Source organism: Anastrepha ludens, chromosome 6 (genome assembly GCF_028408465.1).
Source record: "Anastrepha ludens isolate Willacy chromosome 6, idAnaLude1.1, whole genome shotgun sequence".
NCBI lineage: Eukaryota > Metazoa > Arthropoda > Insecta > Diptera > Tephritidae > Anastrepha > Anastrepha ludens.
The window spans coordinates 67,376,552-67,397,503 of NC_071502.1; the positions used below are offsets into that span (position 1 = coordinate 67,376,552).

Below are 20,952 nucleotides of genomic sequence, written 5' to 3' on the forward strand. Positions count from 1 at the left end.
CACGTCGTTTCATATCGACGCGGTTGTGCTACAGCGCTTTGGCATTCGGTCGATCGGCGTACGAATTTTTTGGTGTTTTTCGCTTCACATTAGAATCGCCTTTAAAGCGTTTTTGCGCACCATCACCTGCCTCACCAAATTTGCTATTGTTTTTCGCTTCATGCGCTATTCGCGCACGGTCAATTTTAATGGGCCGCACAAGCAAGCGAGCGGCCAAGCAACCATCCAGCCGGTTTTGTTTCGGCTTTTTAAGAATAAAAAAATCAAAGAAACAATACAAAAACAACAGCTCACATTTGGTCACCACAGTTAATGTGTGCAATTATCGCCACAATTAAGTGTGTTTGATGATTAAATGTGGCGCACTTTCAGGCGGCGCAAGCCGCGCCATTAAACTTTTCGCACAAGAAACCAAAACAAAAAATTGAAAAAAAACAAAATTCAAGTCAAGATGGAGTGCAAAATTGGTAAAAGGCTGAGTGTGTACGTAAACATTATTATTGAAAAGCTTTGGAAAAGTGATCATAAATGTTGAAAATCCTTTGTTTTAATTAACCCACGGCGAACTCTATATGCGCACTTTTCTGGTGCAAAGCTGCAAAGAGCCAATAGGCAAGCTCTAACGGGGAATTGCCAACAACAGAGTCCCTGCAACACTCGCAGTGGCCTGATTATCCTACTAAGCTCTGGTTCGTTTGTGCATTTGTCACACTTGACTATTACTGGCTGGTGTTGCTGCTGACCAAAAAGGCGCATCTAAGCAAAACTAACCCTTTGCTGTGAAAAACCAAGAAATGCGATTAACTAAAATCGTCAGCCAGATGATTTTGAATCTGGTCTTTGCTGCCGCTTTATCGCACGCTCATACCGCATGCTATCATTCTGGCTTCCACTCGAAAATCTACTCAACTGATAAGACACACACACAACTATGGGCCTCACTCGCGCTTTCAGTCGACCAATTGTGGCTCCATTGCGAAGTATTCGCTATCTCTCTTTCTTGCACATGCATGTGTATGTGCATGCCCTCACAAACTCATACTTGCAAACTATTACTCAATCAACATTGGAGGCACTCAGCACTACGCTGCTGGTCATACGAACGCCCAATTGTCTATGCGTTGTCTTGTCTCCTTCGAGTTTCCTTCATTCATCTGGCTATTCAAAACAGCGGCCACTAACTGACCACTACACTACCGCCCTACTGCTGCCTTTGTGCGCTTGCTCTTATTTTAATTGTTGTTGTTGTTGCTTTCGTGCACATCCATGTATCCAGTATAACATCCCTGGCTGTGTCTTGTCTTTGAAGCAGTTAAAACTAAATACACACAAATACACTAGCAATCCACTGTTGCTGTTGCCTTTGTGACCACAATTGCTGACTTAACAACGCATGTGCTTGTGTGGGTTGATTAACGCTTGTGTGCGTGTGCGCAATCCCTTGAGTCAGCACTGAGCCTCACACACATAGCCCACAGCAATAGCAAAAGTAGCAGCAGCAGTCGCATTACAGCGCACTTAGAGCCATAGCCAGCCAGCCAGCTCATCGACTCAAGCCGCGCGCCACTCAAATTCAGTCCGGTTTTGAAATTGTCGCTGAGCGCAACGTCTGGAGATAAACCTCTTAGTGTTACGGAGTGCGCTTCAAAACAGTTTTGCCCAAACGTCAAGTTCCTAGTGTGTCGCCGACTATCTAATCGCTCCCAGTGCAAGCGTGTATTTTATTGGAAAAACTTCAAGTGAGCAATTGATGCGCTAAAGTCTCTTGTTTTTGTGCTGATAACTCTTAAAAAGCCGTCGGGTTGTTGTCGTTTGCAAATTATGTGTCGATGGTGTGGAAAATTCGCAAACAAAATTGATGTGAAAAAATATTAAAAGAAAAAAATTATATTTTTAACAGTGTGAAATCTTAAGCAAACAAATAGAACTTTGAAATTGAAAATTATAAAAAAACAATTGAACAACAAAGTAAGTGCCTTTTAAAATACGCTTTAGAAATCTTACGTATATTTATGCTTTTCATTGAGCTTAATGTTTTTGAGGAAATTCAATTATTTTTTATTCCATGTAAAGTAAAACCAATACAGTTAACTATTCAATATAATTGCATTCAAGTGATTTCTACCGACCCTATTTCAAGAACGAGTTCGATGAACACAATTTCCACTTTCCTATAAATCGACTCGTATGTCATCACTAGCGCGTGTTTAATATTGGTTTTTGAAGCATGAAGAGTCTGGCTTATTCACATAGGAAAATTGCTACAATAACCCTAAAAGAAGTAGTCCAATGGTGTTAAATCACAACCTTTTAGAAGCCATTCAATGTCGCAAATTCTTGAAATGATCGAGTCGCCAAATTTATCCGAGTATGTATAATTAAATTTCTTCATGTGGCATGTTACCTCGTCTTGTTGTAACCAGATGTTATTAAGCCATAGAAAGTTGGTTATCATCGATCTATATCGTTATCCATTGGCAGAAACAGTATCGCCAGTTTCATTTTGAAAGAAGTGCTTGGCTTTATCAAAGTCCACACCAAGCAGTCAGTTTAGGTGAGTGCAATGGCCTGGTACATCCACCTCATCAATTTACCAAACAGTCAGTTTTGGCGAAAGCAATGATTCTTCGTGGACTAATTTGGGGATCTGAAGCGACAGTTTTGTTTGTTGACTGGAGTTTTGATATGAAAGTATCATCATCTGAGATAATTAGCTTGATAATAAAATTTATTGATTTGTGAACGTTTTTATGCGTATACTATATCTCTATGATAAAATTATAAACATTACTGAATACACTGGCAGATAGCATAACATTAAATATGGGCGAAACGTTATGGAGAAATCCGAAAATCACTGAAAAACGTTTTATACTCGTATATGTAAAATGTGTTTTTTTTTTGCCTATTTCAAACTATATTTGAATTCTAGATTTTTCCAGTTCATTCAATTTATTCATCCCAGTCCAGTCCAGGCTGTTGTTGTTACAGCATAAAAGGAGCCCCAAAGAGATTTGTGAAACTCTGCTGCTATAACATCTCTTAGTTATAAATCCGGATCGTACCGATAAAGTAAACAATTATGCGAATGCGCTACTCGTATCGCTATACCAAGTCTAGTTCTGCGTATCATATCGACTAATAACGTGAAGCATCAGAGCTCGGACGATTTCGGCATGTGCATATATTTCTTTTGGGGATCACTTTACAAACAGTGGCATTGTCGTTGACCTTAAGATCATTTCCATTATAGACATCAATAATTGTCATTCAGATGCTAGCTCTTTAGTTTATTATAGGTAGCTGATTGATCTTCGTGATTTATGCTTGACAACATTGCCCGGGATGCCCAACGATTTTAGAGTAAGAGTTCCGAATGATTGCCGACAATGTAACTATCGATCTACTACTCGCTGTATCTTCAACGAAAAAGGAACCCTAAAGCTTCTCTTTTCATACAGGATTTGAAATGGTTATAAATAAGTAAAAGTACTATTTTTTTTTGTAGCAGAAAGAGTAAACCTTGCTATTATATGATATTATTCAAATGACTTTCGTGGGTGGCTTTACAGTAATCCCTTCTATTAACCCAATTTTTCAACATTTGAGACGTCTCTGGATGGTTCGCGTAACAGTCATACTTGAAATTTCTCACATATTCCCGATGTTGTTTTAGCTGACAAGATAAAATATTACGGCATTTAATTCCAAACGGGCGTGCGGCTCTATATAAGTAAATCTTGCCATTATGATAAACTACTTTAACGCTAATAAAATGTGGATCATCAGCTTATTTTTTGCTATATTTTGCTGGAATAAAGCAAAAACAAAAAAAAATTTAGCACTATTCTTCTGTTATTTTTGCTTTAATGATTGTTTCGGTTGGCCCTACAGTGTCACCTCGGCTATCACCCTTTAATATCCCATTCTGTCAACACAATTTTCCATACCTTGTCGGATTCTAGTTCTATCTCAAGAATGGGGCGAAAGATATACCCATTAAGGGCGGCAACCCACTAACTTGATTATTTGACGTATGATGGATTGATTGATAAATTGTACCAATAACCAACCAATAATCGTCCATGTTCATATCGTCAGCTCAGGTTCCAAGAAGTTCATTATTATGAATGAAATGCCGGCTCCAATAGTTTCTTTGAAAAAAATTTACTAATTACTCTGCTGGTGTTCTGGCTCCTTGACAATCTCTTCTGCTTTCCGGATTACCTGACGCAGCAATTTTGCTTGTTAAGCTTGTACTCTTGTAGTATCTTTTAAAGCCAGTAGCGAAGGAACAAATGATGCAATTCGGGAATAAAAAGAACGTCTGCCGGCTATATAAAACTTTGAGATCCGAAAAAAGAAGTTTTTTTATTTAATTAATTGAGGTATTTCTACAGCGTCTCAAAGCAAAAGAGGGTATTTATCCGCTTATTTTAAGGCTTGCTCAAAGAGGAAAGTTTTTTTAAGTTCTTAGTTCGTTTTCTTAGAAAAAAGTTATAAGCTATTTATAATACCACGAAAAATAATTTCCATTAAATTCTACACAAGTCTTTCAATTGTCATTAAATTCTCTACAAGTCTTAAAATTCCACATGGTTTTTAACAAGTCAAGACGGAAAATGTATTTCAAGGTTCATTTAGTTAGTTGGTAAAATTTCAGAATTTCTAAGTTACCGCACACATTTCTAGTTTTACTACCTTCGAAAGCACCCCTGCAATCCTCGGAAGTTAACCACAACTTCTTTAACTTCCTGTACGCTACCATGATGGGTTTTTCCTAGAGAAGCGAATCCTTCTGGAAGAATTATAAAAAGTCGCATAGAGCAGTATCGGTGCCTTAGAGTGGGCACGGAAACGTTGGAATCCATTTTTTACACGCAAACTCTTACTTAATGAATGAAGAAAGGGCCAACTATTTATTGAGGTACAAAATGAAGTCACTCACGGCGCGTTCTGGTAACACACGAAAAATGGATGCCGCTCAAGGATGCCAACATAGAACTGTCCAGGCATCATCTGTTCAGCTGGAATATTTTCACAATCACTCCCAATGGCTGATCCCCACCATTTTCCACCCACTACTGAATTTGCCTACGGGTCTCGTGATCATCATCAAATATCCAAGACTTCTGTCCAGAACTATTTTCGGAGAACTTATTTTATTATTATTTTCGCCATATTTCAACAAAAATTGGATCACAACACACGGGTTGCAATGTTAATCACTCATTTTTACCCCGAAAACTGTTTCGACTTTATGAAATTAGGTGGCAAATGTCAAAATCAATCGAAAAAATTAGAAAAAAGGTTTCGAACCATTCTGTCGTATGGATATCTTTATTGGCTATGGTTGAATAAAAAGTTTAATATTGATTTTCGGTTTCTGCTTTACACTATCAGAAATATCAAGATACAAATTATCTAATTTCGTATTTTCGAGGTGATTTTTCCATTGTTTGAAACAAAAGTTTTAGGACAATTCCACAAAAAGAAGCGGAAAATTTATATTTTTTTTATTTCGTTGACAATAAATTGAATACCAAAAATACGTTACAATTTAGTGTCGTTCCTAGTCTGAAGCGGAGACTAACGGTTCCATCTACATATCTAATATTTTATATCTCGAATATAAGGCCAGCTACCCATTCGCTGACATTCAGCATATACCGTTCTTATACATGTACTTCTGGGTTGTCCTCTCCTTCGGGGCAACTCTCGAGGGCCATTTTAGCGATGCCATTATTTTGCTTTCACAAAGTGAGCTCAATCCAACGCCATTTCCCTCATTTAGTATCGACATTTACAGGTTTTGACATTGTTAGTGCTAGTAAATTGTCATTCGTTATAACTCTGGGCCAGAAAATTCGGAAATTTCGTCGAAAACTTTTGTTTATAAAGGTTTGCAAACTCTGGCAGATTTTGTTAGTGACTTTCCAGATTTCACAACCATTGAAGAGTACCGTTTTTACACTCGTGTTAATAATTGTTAGTTTGGTATATCTACTAATATTTCACGATACTCAAATTTTGCTCAATTTATCAAAACATCTTCTGGCTTTGTTTTACAGTTAGATACGTTACTTTCAGTGCCTCCATTCCAGGCAATTGTGCTACCCAGAAAATCAAAAATTAATTTAAAAAAATTAAATTTAAAATCCGAACCGGTACTCACATTTTTTTTTAATAGTAATCTAAAGCATATATTTTTCTAAATCCATTTTTCGATAAAAATACAAATAATTGATCGCTACCTTAAAGTCGAAACACTGTGCGGCGCCACTAAAAAAGCTACTTTCGATAAAGACGCGTACTTCGACTAGAACTAAAGAAGGCCCCTTTTTTAGACCAATACGAGGACGCAATGCTTCCCGTTCCATAGTTATAACTAAATATATCCTACAAATGGAGGGTTCAAAAGGTACATTTCTCTCAATAAACCAACTGAGAATTCAACTCATAGGATAGTCTAAATCAGTCTTAAACCGAAAATTTCCAGAGTTTCATTTTCTTAAATCCGTAGATTTAATGTTGTAGTGCTTCTGCGTGGCTGCACGTTCTTTCATTTTCACGATGGCTGTTATCTCATTTAGTATTACGCTTTTAGACAACTGTCCAATGACTTCATTCATCTTCAGTTTTTGCTGTTCCCACAGTTCCGGCAGTTCACTCAATAATTATGCAAATGAAGTGTCCATATTCGACAAAAACAAAAAGTAAAATAAAATTCAAAACAGCCGCGAAAGGCAGGAAAGGATAAGAAACAGAGACAAGAAGCAGTTGTCCAACAACCGGCAGACTGACCGCCACTGCAGCAGCCGACAGCCGGCCGAGCATCAGAGCGACACTCAGCATACGATTTTGCTTGCTTGCCTGTATGCACATCCTCGTAATAAAGATCACCAACGCCAGATTAAAAGATTGAACAACAAAATGTGCTGTTGCCGTTAAACAATGTACTCGCAGCAAGGCAATAAAAGTATGTACCGAATCGTTCGTAAAAATGCATATAAAAAGAGCAACTCCATGAGCGATGAGCGAGCGGCCGATTAAAATATACAGCAAAGCGGATAGGAAGGATAATCGCGCACATCAACAAGTGTATGAGTATGTAGAGAATAAGACATGGTCGCTTGCCACAAACAACAACAGTAATAATAAGGTGAAATACATTAAAATAAAAAATATATATCTATGCATTATTGCCGGAATGTGGCCAGAACGACATGCAAACATACATACCTACTTAGTATGATACAGCTAAATAATTCTTCTTTACAGCCACAAATGAGAATTATGAATGCGAAAGCAAATATTGCCGCGCGCGTCCCCATTAATCGTCGATGGACGGAAAAGATGAGGTGGGTGGATCGTACACAAGATATTTTGTACAACGGAGGCTTTTTGTTGTGGCTTGGTTGTAGTTAGCAGCAATTGTACGAACGAATCGTGTGCTTTGCTGTTAAGCTCAAATGTTTTCTAAGTCAGTCAGATTTTTCTAACAGCTCATTTTGTAAAGTGGAAAGCCAGGCAATAGATGCAAAAATTTACTCAAATTTTTGTAAACTTTTTTACCTTTTTTTGGTGTTTTGCTTGGTATTACTGCTCCCTTGCTGTTGTGAGTTTACTTCGCTAAAATACAATAACAACAACAAGCGCCTCAATGCTGCACAAGCTCGTCATCAACATGGCACACCATACAAGAAATTTCGTTGGGAATGCGCAACACGCCTGCGTAGCAACACTGGCTCTGTCCCTCCATAGCTGTTTTTGCCGTTTGTTCTTTTACTCGTTTAATTTTTATTTGAATTTTTTCTTTTTGTTTATTTGTCTGCTGCTCGTTTGTTGCACTTTTCGCAGATCAGTGCAAATTTGTCTGCGCTTAGTTTCTGATGTTTTTACCCCGTCTTTTCATGCTTTCTTCCTGGTGCACTGCTCCCCCACCCGCCTCATTGTAGACAGCGCTTCATTCGCTGACGTAGTATCTTTCCTTATATCCGCCAGTTGTTCTGTTGTTGTGCAAATAACGCGTGGTTGTACAATGCAAATAAAAGTCGCAACAAACATTTATTTAACAAGTCCGCGGCAACAAGGAAGCTACAAAATGTTGCGCCCTCCGCACCGCCGTGATTTTTTCGTTTCTTTTTTTTTGCGCTCAACATCTTTCATTGTTCTCAAGAGTTTTTTTTCTTCTTATGTTGCGTTGAGTTGTGCTGTGCTGTGTTATGTTGGGCTATTTTGTTGTACGTGTTTTATGTGGTAAATTGTATGCCAAGTTTTACACCTACTTTATATGTAGTAGTTGAATGTTGGCAGCATATACAAATTTCATGGCAAATTTTCTGAACCTTTTTCTCAAAGAATTGCTTTGTTAATGGAGCCGACAAAGTTCTAAGTGAATAAGAGTATACCTGAAGGAGTTGTCAGAACTACACAGCAGCTTAGCAAACAGTTACTTGGGAGCAGTAAGGTTTAAGTATATATAAAATTTGAAGTCGTTGTTGTTGTTTTTAAAACAGTTGAGTAACAGCCCTTGGCCCAATATAAATCCGGGTCGTTCCGGTAACGTAGAACCAACTGTCCTGGAAGTCGTGCAGTAGTAGTTTTGAGCAATTCAATTACTTGGAAGCCTGCATTAACACCGTTATTAATGTCAGCCATGAAATCCTCATATGACGAATCTCTGCAGACCAACAGTGCTACTTTGGACTGTTGATCAACAAAATAGAAACCTCACTTCCTAAGTGCTTCGTTATGCTCATTCGATTGTGTTGCGCAGAGGTTTAAACGTTGACGATAAGACGGCCTTTGTAGTTAAAAAAAAAACAGATTCTGTGGATTATTTATACACTTTCGCGCTACAACAATCAAATATTGCAGCCATTGAAATGAAGAGCTGGATAGGCTTTACAGGGCATACCTATAGTTGAGCGAATAGAAATTCAACGGCTGCGCTGGCTAGGTTCAAAAAAGCTCTAGCCCTGAAAGTATTGAGCGGTAGCTGCTGGTGACAACAGAGGTAGAGAAAATTCCCCTTTCCATTCGAAAGCCGAAGTTATGATCGACGTGGCATCACTTAAAAATAAATAAAAAATATAACAAAAGAGTTATAAAACTAAATAAAATAACGTACAAGATATAAATAAATTTGAAAAAAAAAAACAAAAAATAAATAAATAAAAATTAAATAAATTAAAAACAAATAATAACAAAACAAAGGTAAGTAAAAAAATAATAATAAAAAAATTAAAACAAATGAAAAAAAAATAAATGAAAAGCATTATTAAAATAAAATAAGGCGGAAATAAAATAAAATAACGTACGGAACATAAATAAAATAAAATATAAAAAAAAACACAATACAAATTAAATAAAGTACAAAAAACAAAATAACACATAAAATATAAGTAAAATAAGTAAAAACCAGAAAAAAAAATTTGGTGAAATAACAAAATAAATAAATCAAAAGCATTACCAAAAGAAAAGAAGGCGGAAATAAAATAAAATAACGTTAAGAACATAAATAAAATAAAATAAAAAAATACTATACGACAAAAAACCCGAATAAAAAAATAAAGTAACATAAAAAAATAAGAGAAATAAGTCAAATACAAAAAACATTGTAATGATCTTCACTTCTTCGACTACGAATCCCAACTCGAAACACTTCGCCTGTACGGTTTCTTCGCTTCTGGTTGTTATTTTTCGTTGATGGTTGCTCATTTAGCTTACATTTGAATATTACCAGACAGCCCTTTGAAGTTGCCAAATTGTCCCGGATCGCTTTTCATGTCCAAAATAATCAAGACTTAGCTAAAATGGAAGCAACAAGAGCTTTATTCTGATAACTTCGAGTTTATTTATACAAAATAGTCCCCTCTGGCCTCGATACACTGTTTTGCGTGATCTAAAAGCTTTTCGAAAGAGTGTTTAAGGTCATTGACCGGAATGTCCTTCCGGATGTCGGTACAAGCGTTTTGGATGGCCTATACGGACGCAAAACGTTTTCCTTTCATGCCCAAATGCAATTTTTCGAATAGGTTGAAGTCACAGGGAGCCATGTCACGCGAATATGGTGAGTGATTGAAATTTTAAAAAATCAGTCACAAAGTGGATCGATGAGATGGTGCATTATAGTATAATAAGCGCCAGCTTCCTCCTTCGCGGTATTCAGGGCTAATTCGACGAATGTGATGCAACAAACGCTTCAAAATACCAAAACGGTTTGGCCCGTTGGACAATTCCCTCAGAATCGAAATGAGCATCGACTTGATTTTTGACTTCTCCAAACGCGATTTTTGGGGTGATGGCTCGTCTGGGGCCCTCCATTCGGCACTTTGACGCTTAGTTTCCGGTTCATGTTGGAAACACCACGCTTCATCACCAGTTACAATGTTTAAAGGAAGTTCTCGTCTTTTCTCGACTCTTTAATGAGGTTTTTCGCATAATGAATTCTGAGCAATTTTCAGTCATCAGTTTATATGTGCGGAATGAAACGTGCACAGACCTTTACTAAGCACAAATGATCAGTTAAAATGCGATAAATCGATGTTTTGGAGATATTCAACTCCGATTCCATGAATTTCAACGATGATTTCGGTTCATTTTTGATAAATTTACGAACAATTTCGATGGAGTTTTCGGTGATTACTGATTTTGGGCGGCCTGTATGTTCATTGTCATTTATGTCCTCACAACCATCTCTGAAACGTGGAACCCACTCATGAACTCTGTCACGAGATAGTCAACTACTGATGTAACTTCCAACGCACTAGCTCATTAAGAAGATGGTGCCATCAAAAACATGTTTATGACGCCAGTCTTATTTATTTTGGACTTCACTTGAACCAGTCCACGCCTCTAGCCTTTCTAGCCTTTTCAAGTCCGAGGACATTCACCTTAACCAACCATTTCTGGTATGGTGACCGCCATTGGGCGACCATAAACTTTGGCGTAATTTGTTCTGGTACGACCGCGCCGAAATTAAGTAATCTAATAATGGATGGCCATATTCGATTGGTAAAGAGTCTCTATTATACTTTTCAAGGTTTTTTTTACTTCCCACGAGGCTAATTTTTCCATTTTTTTGCTATATTCCAAAAGGCCGTCACAAAAAAGTAATTAGCTAATCAGACAGAAAAAATGGGGAACGTTTTGTTAAAGGAGTCTCGATAATAAAAATGTTGGATTTTAGGTGACAGTGCCTTCTATTCTAATCCTCACGGCCCTACAGTTTTTTTTAGTACAGTTTCTTTTTTATACTTACTACTTAATCCGAATTCACCAATTAGTAGACGTGTTTTACAACAATTCCAAAAAGGATTTTTTTATTAGTTATTAGTTGTAAGTATACTGAGGTATTATACAATGAGGTAATCGATAACATGTTAATGTTTCTCGACACTACCAACTAGCTTGTATTCCACCATGAGTTTTATGATTGAAATACCTATTTCAGCGCTTATAAAAAACGTTCGGAGGCCGGTACTTATTCCAGAACTACAGCTTTCACAACAAAATCCGAAATTTTAAATATCAAACTTAGATTTTTTTATGATGCAGTTTTCTTTGTATGCATAGCTGCTATTAAACTTTCTCGCGCGTTCACCTTAGTCCGTAGAAGTTCTTCAACTTCGGTGACCCCCAATAAAATTTCCTACTTAAAATCTCTGTGGATTATTTTACCTATCTGTCTTTTTTAGTAAACTTGCCCAAGACTTTCAAATACCCATTCAGATGAGAGTTAAGGAGTCAAAATATTCTATAAAAAAAATTCAAATTAAATTTGGCTATAGGTCTTTGAAAACAGGGATTCCGTTTGGAGTCGATTTATGTAACTTGTAATATAATATTTCAAGTACAATAAAATAATCGCATTTTTCACTTAAATTTTCAAAACTATAACCCACTTGGGGTTCGACTACTGCGCATGGATACTAACGCTTCTAGTTGGTTTGGTTGAGGCCTTGAACAATAAGCTTAAAGTGGCTGCACAGTGTGATCCAACACATTTCAAGGTGCGACGCATGCAACGGGGAAATTATTACGCTTAATTTGGAAACGGCCGCAAAAGGAAATTTCTCAATTTTATACAAAAAAAGTAGCAAGAAATTTTCAGATATCAAATGCAGCTTGCCAAGCTTTCGTCAGTGCGTTGAGTGTGCTGAAATAACAAATAATTCATCAGATTAAATTTTCAACTTTATTTATCTGACACTCAAATCCATAAAAATTTTATAAAACTGTAAGTAGAAAATTCGAAAGTATTCATTTTATAAAATCTAAATACGCGCAGTTAGAATTTTATTAGAATTATTTGAAATAAATTCTCTTAAGGCTGATAAAAGTTGCAAGTTTTTTATTGCCCCAATTCTTTGTTTGCATGCAAAGCATAGTCAATGAAGAGCCAGTGAAAGTAGAATTAAAAAAATCTTACTTTTCAACGCCAACAAAATTTTACATCAATACATTTACAAATGCACATGACTACGTATGTATGTATATATTTTGTGTATGTATGTATGTGTGTATATATGGTTTGTATTCACAAGTAATCTACGCACACATGTGTGTCTATAAATGTCTTAAAACTTATCAGTTGCGCATCATTAAAAAAAAATTCTTTGACACAATATTTATGTGTTTCAAAACGGTGATAATGCACATTTGTACAGGGATGTATGTGTATATGTAAGCTCAATGCATTCCTACTCGCCCTGTAGGCAAATCATCATCTATAGCATTACAGACTGTGCAGACCATTGCTTCCACGAGGGAAATCCTCTAGAATTAAAATGTTTAGCGTCTATTACATTTAGAACCTTGTCTAGTTAGTTTCTTCTCTTTTCAACATAGTAAGTAGCTGATGAATTTTGCACAGCTTTGTCTTAGGAGCTGTATCTTTCTTGATAGTTCAAAACTAGATTTTCACACGAATTTAATTAGCATCTTAACACTTTCGCAAAGTAACACATCCGACAACTGAGTCCCCATTCCAGGTATATGTCTGAGTCTCTACTAAAACTTACCTCACCTCTTGTAAACCCGTAACTTCAAGTAAATTCGTTTCACTACTTCACATTTTTCCTACTGGGCGCGCACAATTAAACTCACAAATGTACATATGAATGCATTCGCAGCACAGAATCAACTGATAAAGATTTCTCTTCAGCATTTGCAGCGTGTGATCTGAGGCACGTTTGAATTTTCTTGATTGCTGAGTTTTTTTCTATCATTGTTACTCAAAAGTGTAGTTTTGTCATATTTTTTATTTTTTAATTACTTAAGTAATACTATATTTATCAGTTTGGTTAGGGTCCATAAAAATTTAAAATAAATCCCTTTCGCTTTTTTTCACTTATAAAAAGCGGGCGTTGTGTATAAATAAAAATAAAAAAGTTTAATAAAACTGTTGATGGCAAAGCCTTTCGTGAGAGATAGTCGCTAGCTCTTTTGAAGTGTTGCACTTATCGAAAATATGAAATTCATTGAGTAATAAAAGCTGATACTTTTTGATATATTTCGGTTACAGCTATTCACTATTCTAATAAAAAATATTATACTACAATTTTTTATTTATTTGGGCCGTAAAGATCCTAATAATAACTTCAGACTGAGGTCGAGATATCAGCGGACGAAATAAATAAAGCAAAATAAAGTTGTATTTTGTATTTAAACACCGGCTTTGAGCTCAACTTAATGGTAAAAATATTTACAATTAGATGGTCGAAAACCTAATAAAGAATTTTTGAGCATATTTCTATTTTTTCAATAACTTTTTATAGACACACATTTTAGTTATATTAGTTTTAAGTATTCAGCCACACTGCATCTCAACCAAACACTTACATTTAGGTTAGGTGCTTCACAAGCTGTCATAAGTGTTGTAAAGTTTCCAATAGTTAGGTAAATACCCTAGGCATCAAATGAAAGTAAAAACTTCATAGTAGTTATTTCATTACCGATTTCTTAAAAGAAATGAATATTAATTCACACGATTCTATAAATTTCTATAACAATAACATAAGAATATATCCTTTTCCCTTCCCAGAGGTCCAACGGTAAACATTATTTTTGTAATTTAAAAATAAGGATTCTAAAACAAAAGACGTCAAATGAAAGTATAAACTGGCAAAACTTAATTGATATTCCCACATTTGCTTTGAATTACTGCTCGCATACGTTTTCGCATACTTCAAAGTTTTCTAAAATAATATAAAATAAATATTAATTCATTGGCGCCTCATCTCTGAGAAAAGTTACTCCAAGGTAGGTGTGGCTGCTTTTTGATACCTGGAGTCAGAATCAACCACAAATGCTCAATCGGACTTAAATCTGGCGATTAAGCTTGCCAGTTCAGCTTCCCGATGGCGTTTTCTTCAAAAAAAGCTTGTAGCAAGGAGGGACGTGAGTTTGTGATCCTTATCTTGTTTCATTTGCATTGCAATTTTTCAGCGCTTGTTGGCAAATTTCCGCTGAGAACATCAACATATGTAGATGCCATCATTCTTCCGTCGATTTTTACCAAATTACCCACACCTAATTTTGAGAAACAACCAAACCATAAAAGACCCGCCTCCATGTTTTACCGATGTTTGTACGCACTTAGCTTCAAGCGATCCAAAGGTTAAGGAAGGTTTTGAGTTCCTCAGCTCGAACTTAGACTCATTCGACCAAATTTCCTTGTCCCAAAATGTAGTGGGCATATTCGCAAACTGAAGTGTTTTCCCCTATTTGCAATGTAAATTAAGAGTTGTTTGTTTGTGACATAATTTTTTAAACTAAATGTTCGTAGTTCTTTCTGCACTGAATCATCCAAATCCAAACAACTTTCGATCAATTACTTTGATGAAATTTCAAGGTTTTCTTCTCATGAGGCGCTCAACATGTATCGTAGTTTTTATATTGAAGTTTTAGAGCTCCTCCGTACTGAGTCTTGCATGTTTCGCTTTTCTTGAAGTGTTCAAAGATCTTCCTTGCCCCTCTAATCAAAATGGAATATTTTTCAGGCATTTTTGCGTATGTTTCACTCTTCTTCCTATCGTCTACAATCAAGTTGGGGATTTCTTCAGTTTTGCGCATTTTTCACTTAGGCCAAAACAAATATGAAACAATTCGCTTAATCGATGCAAGTTTTGTAAAACCTGAAGTAAACTTTTGTTTTACCTTGTTAGAAATCAATACGAGTACAAACTAAAATTGTGAGCAGTTAACCTGCACACCTATCACTTTCCATCCACTAAATATTGCGTAAGTAATAAAACCAAATATTTACATAATGGCGCGAAGCATAAAAACATATTATTTTATTTTTAGTATTATTATAGAATGAGTATAAGCAAATATTTTTGAGAAAAATATATTTCAAAAACAATTTGGTTTTGGTAGCGTTGCCATCTGAATTTCATTGCAAAAATAGCAATTTATCACCAGTTTCAGTTGAATATTAAGACCACCCTTTATTGGGTGTTTAGTCGAGCTCTTCCTCTTATTTGTGGTATACGTCTTGATATTTTTCCACAAATGGAGGTACCTTAAGTTTTATGTCGCCTCCGAACAGCTCTTTCATGGGAAATTAGTTTTTCATTACGTGCCGAAGGGCAACCGTCATTAGAAAAACCTTTGTTTTGTCAATTGGTGTTTCATGCCCAGAGACTCGAACCTGTGCACTTTCGAATGGTCGTCACGCACCAACCATTTCGGCTACGGCGGAAGCTTCAATAAAAAATAGGTTTAGTTGGTGTTGTCACCTCTTTTTTTTTTTTAGAAATTAAAAATGTATTCTTCTTCTTCTTAATTGGCGCTATAACCCTTACGCGATTTTGGCCGAGTTTAACAAAGCGCGCCAGTCGTTTCTTTCTCGTGCTAACCGGCGCCAGTTGGACACACCAAGTGAAGCCAAGTCCTTCTCCACCTGATCTTTCCAACGCAGAGGAGGCCGCCCTCTTCCTCTGCTACCACCAGCTGGTACCGCATCGAATACTTTCAAAGCCGGAGCGTTTGTATCCATTCGGACGACATGACCCAGCCAACGTAGCCGCAGGATCTTTATTCGCTGCACTATGTCTATGTCGTCGTAAAGCTCATACAGCTCATCGTTCCATCGTCTGCGATATTCGCCGTTGCCAACGTGCAAAGGTCCAAAAATCTTACGCAGAATCTTTCTCTCGAACACTCCAAGCGTCGCTTCATCGGATGTTGTCATCGTCCAAGCTTCTGCGCCATACGTTAGGACGGGCATGATGAGAGTCTTGTAGAGTGTTAGTTTTGTTCGTCGAGAGAGGACTTTACTGCTCAGTTGCCTACTTAGTCCAAAGTAGCACTTGTTGGCAAGAGAGATTCTACGTTGGATTTCAAGGCTGACATTGTTATCGGTGTTAATGCTGGTTCCTAAATAGACGAAGTCTTTTACAACCTCAAAATTATAACTGTCAACAGTGACGTGGGTGCCGATACGCGAGTGCGCCGACTGTTTGTTTGAAGACAGGAGGTACTTCGTTTTGTCCTCGTTCACCACCAGACCCATTCGCTTTGCCTCTTTATCCAGTTTGGAGAAGGCAGAACTAACAGCGCGGTTGTTAAGGCCGATGATATCAATATCATCGGCATACGCCAACAATTGTACGCTCTTATAAAATATTGTGCCTGAGCGATTAAGTTCTGCGGCTCGTACGATGCTCTCCAACATCAGGTTAAAGAAGTCACACGACAGGGAGTCACCCTGTCTGAAACCTCGTTTGGTATCAAACGGCTCGGAGAGGTCCTTTCCAATTCTGACGGCGCTGTTGGTGTTGAGCAACGTCATCTTACATAGCCGTATTAGTTTTGCGGGGATACCAAATTCAGACATCGCGGCATACAGGTAACTCCTTTCCGTACTGTCGAATGCAGCTTTGAAGTCGACGAAAAGATGGTGTGTGTCGATTCTCCTTTCATGGGTCTTTTCCAAGATTTGGCGTATTGAGAATATTTGGTCGATGGTAGACTTTCCAGGTCTGAAGCCACACTGATAAGGTCCAATCAGTTGGTTGACGGTGGGCTTCAGCCTTTCACACAACACGCTCGCTAGAACCTTATAGGCGATATTTAGAAGACTAATCCCGCGGTAATTGGCACAAATTGCAGGATCGCCCTTCTTATGGATTGGGCAGAGCACACTTAAATTCCAATCGGCAGGCATGCTTTCATCCGACCATATTTTGCATAGGAGCTGATGCATGCACCTTACCAGCTCCTCGCCGCCATGTTTGAATAGCTCAGCCGGCAGTCCGTCGGCGCCCGCGGCTTTGTTGTTCTTTAGCCGCGTTATCGCTATTCTCACCTCGTCATGATCGGGTAGCGGAACGATAATTCCGTCGTCAACGATTGGGGTATCGGGATCTTCACTTTCTCGGTGACATGCGCAGCTGTCACTGTTTAATAGGTTCGAGAAGTGTTCCCTCCATAATTTAAGATTGCTCTGTACGTCGGTCACCAGTTCGCCGTCTTTGTTCTTACAGGAAAACGCCCCGGTCTTAAAACCTTCTGTAAGCCGCCGAACTTTCTGGTAGAATTTTCGGGCGTTGTTCCTGTTGGCCAGCATCTCAAGCTCTTCGCACTCACGTATTTCGGCCTCTCGTTTCTTCTGTCGGATAATACGTCTCTCTTCCTTTTTCAGCTCTCTGTAGCGATCCCACATGGCTCGCGTTGCGCCCGATCGCAGCGTGGCTCTATAGGCGGCATCTTTTCTTTCGGCGGCAGCATGACATTCCTCGTCGTACCAATTGTTTTTTCGGGCTCGCCGGAATCCGATTTCTTCTTCGGCGGCGGTACGTAGAGAACGAGAAATGTTGCTCCATTGCTCGCGCATGCCGGTGTGTTGGGCAGTGCTCTCTGAGAGCAGGAGTGAGAGTCGAGTGGCGAATCTTCTGGCTGTCTGTTGTGATTGCAGCTTTTCGAGGTCGAACATTCTTTGCGTAGGTAGATGCACGTTTTTTGCTGCACAGAGGCGCGTGCGCAGTTTGGCTGCAACAAGGTAGTGATCCGAGTCGATGTTGGGTCCTCGGATCGTACGTACATCTAATACACTAGAAGCGTGTCTTCCATCTATCACAACATGATCGATCTGGTTTCGTGTTTTTCGATCAGGAGACAGCCAGGTATTACAAAAATATATTAATTGTAGCAAATCAAAGCAATGTAAATCAATGTAAATGTAAAAATAACTACAATATAATCAATCAACTAAAAGGCGTTGCCATCTTATTGTTATTATACAGGGTCCGCCATATAAGTTTACGGAATTAAAAATGCTATAAAAAAGAAACTACTCAATATTTTTCCAAACTGTTTTTTTTATTTTGAAGTACGATCCTTCCGGTTAATGATGGAGCACAACTTCATTCATATGGCTGCCTCGGCTAACCACCAAGGTCTTTACGCAAAATTCGTCTCAATGATGTCTCCGAAATGTCCAATTGTTGAAAACGACGGTGAACTGATGTTCCTGGTGATTCACGAACACTCTCGGCCACAGCAGCAATATTTTCGGGTGTACGCACGGTTTTTGGTCGGTCACGCGTTGGTTTGTCAATAAGCAACCCAGTTTCTCTTACTTTTTTCGCAAAATAACGCACATACGCTTCATTCGTAGCTTTTCTTCTTCCCATTGCCGTACGTAATTTTCGTACACATTCTGCAACATTACCATGATTTTCAAAGTAATATCGCAATATTTCCCAGCGTTCTTTGAGCATATACACAACCATTTTCGTTCAGCGGAAGAATAAAACTAATTTTCTGTCAAGTCAGATGACAGCTAAGTGTTACCATTCTTCAAATAATACCTAGTTCAAATCCGTAACGATAGATGGCGGGCCCTATATAACAAAATTAATTAGGTATCAAACTCAAATTTGAAGATTGAACTTGAAGGTATGAACATTATTTAAACAAGTATTTGTGCATGACGTTGTCACCCAGTTCTGAAGGCTCAAATGATAATAATAACAGTGCAGAGGAATTTAGTATTAGGAAGTGGATACCACAAAAATTGTATTGAGAACACATAGACTTTGAAGAACCCCACAAAACAAAGGCAAAAACAGCTAGTGCTTGAAAATTGTAATTCTCGTATGACAGCCCCTTGGCGCACATTAGACATTAGCAGGACATGTAAATAATGTAATTTTTTCTCAATAATTGTTAAGAGCTGTATCTTGAATAAAATTAGTGAAACCTGAAAGAGTCTAAATTTGAGTCATTTGTGTTTTATTTTAAATCAACATCTATGCAGGTCTTTTGAAAGACCCTTAATTGTAAAATATGTGCATCTTGAGGCCGCATAAAAAGTAGGTACGTTAAAATAAAAAAAAATAACTAAAAACATAAATTTGTTTTTTAAAGTGCATCATCCTTAGATTCAGTCTTGGGCAGACCATAGTTTCCGCAGCTACATTCCTCTATTTAACTTTTTTAATGTTGTTAAGCGTTTTATACATAACTGTTAAATACATTAGGTATTTGATTTGATATGCATGCGAAGCCGCAGGCACCAGCTAGTATTTACATAATTCTTCTGTAGTGGAATTGGTTATTATAAAAATTGGCCTTATAAAAAAATCTTTTCAAAAGTTGTTTTTAAAAATTATATGCCTAATTGCACAATTTGTCTACACAAACAAATTATGCAATTATCCAAATCGCGCACTTAAGTTAAAACAAAAAATAGATAAAAAATCAATGAAATATAAAAGTGTTTTTAGTAGGTATACGTTTTACTTTGCACACGCACATTTTATAAAAATAATTATTATTTATTAGTATCATTTTTTCATAAAAATTTATGAAAATTAATTTTACATACCAAAACAAGATATTTGATTACCCAAAATAAGGCAACTAAGCTAAATGTACAAATATCTGTAATGAAATTAAATTAAATCATTCAATAAAAAACCTGATTTTTTCTCCAATTTACAAGAAACTTGGCGCAATTATCTTAAATATACAAGATTTTTGTGCAATTATGCGCTTTCTGAATTCATATAAAGCAAATAAGTATAACTTAATTGCAACAAGAATTTAAATTTGTTGAAAAACATTATTTTTGGTTAATAAAAAATTGTGTATGCACAATAATGTAAAATTTTAATTTCAAATTCAATTATACACATACATATATAGATTTTCACTAAACCAGTCTTGTTAGAAAACCAAAAAAAAATAAATAAAAACGCAGCCAAATATAATAATAATAAAATATGGCCGATGATGCACTTCAAATAGTTGGACCCCATATTGAAAATTTTCATATGATATCGCTTTTCCGAGTTAAAATTTTTCCTCATTATTTGTTTACTTCAAATTACACAGGCCGACAAAATTTAACCAACATTCAGACCCAGAAACCAGACTATATATTTCCGAAGGTTTATGATGCGCTGAATCCAAATCTGGCCTCAGAATTGCTCTATTAGTTTGAGTTTTCGAGATATCCTAACCTAAAAGTGCAAAAAACCCCATTTTTGCCCATATTTGAGGTTATGTAGCCTTGCAGATGTTTTCTTTCACCAAAATTAAAGGATGGCATCTTTAAATACAATCCTTCTTTTTTCAAATGGCGTTTTGTTTGCTCAAATATCTTTTTTTTTCGCAGAGATATCGCATTTTGAAATTTTCATGTTTCGAAATTTTCCTACACCTGAAAATCGATTAAGATAACATAGACATGATATAGTCGATTACTAATTTTCTTGAATTGAGTCTTATTTTTCTTAAAATTTTGTCTCACACCATAAGTGTGCTGACTCACCACACCCCTACACTATCTAACCTTTGGGTACCGAGTCACACACAGCCCTAACCCCTAGAAACCACCCCTATCATGCCGCAAGCAGGCTTACCCACAAACCCCAAATTTACATACTATTAATCCATATATTTCAGGCCCTCAAACCCAAGAAAATTAGTAAT

The 20,952-nt window shown here is 37.1% G+C and overlaps 1 protein-coding gene across 4 annotated transcripts in view; it reads left to right on the forward strand.

The window, feature by feature from the left end:
* Nucleotides 1-20,952, forward strand: part of LOC128868337 (protein N-terminal asparagine amidohydrolase) — a 157,936-nt gene that overhangs the window by 54,695 nt on the left and 82,289 nt on the right. The window contains exon 1 of one of the 4 annotated variants that reach the window (XM_054110322.1): nt 1,628-1,968. The exons of the other annotated variants lie outside the window; for them this stretch is intronic. The gene's annotated coding sequence lies outside the window, so the exon portion shown is untranslated. Of the gene's footprint in view, nt 1-1,627; nt 1,969-20,952 lie in introns of those variants that run through there. 4 annotated transcript variants of the gene reach the window in all.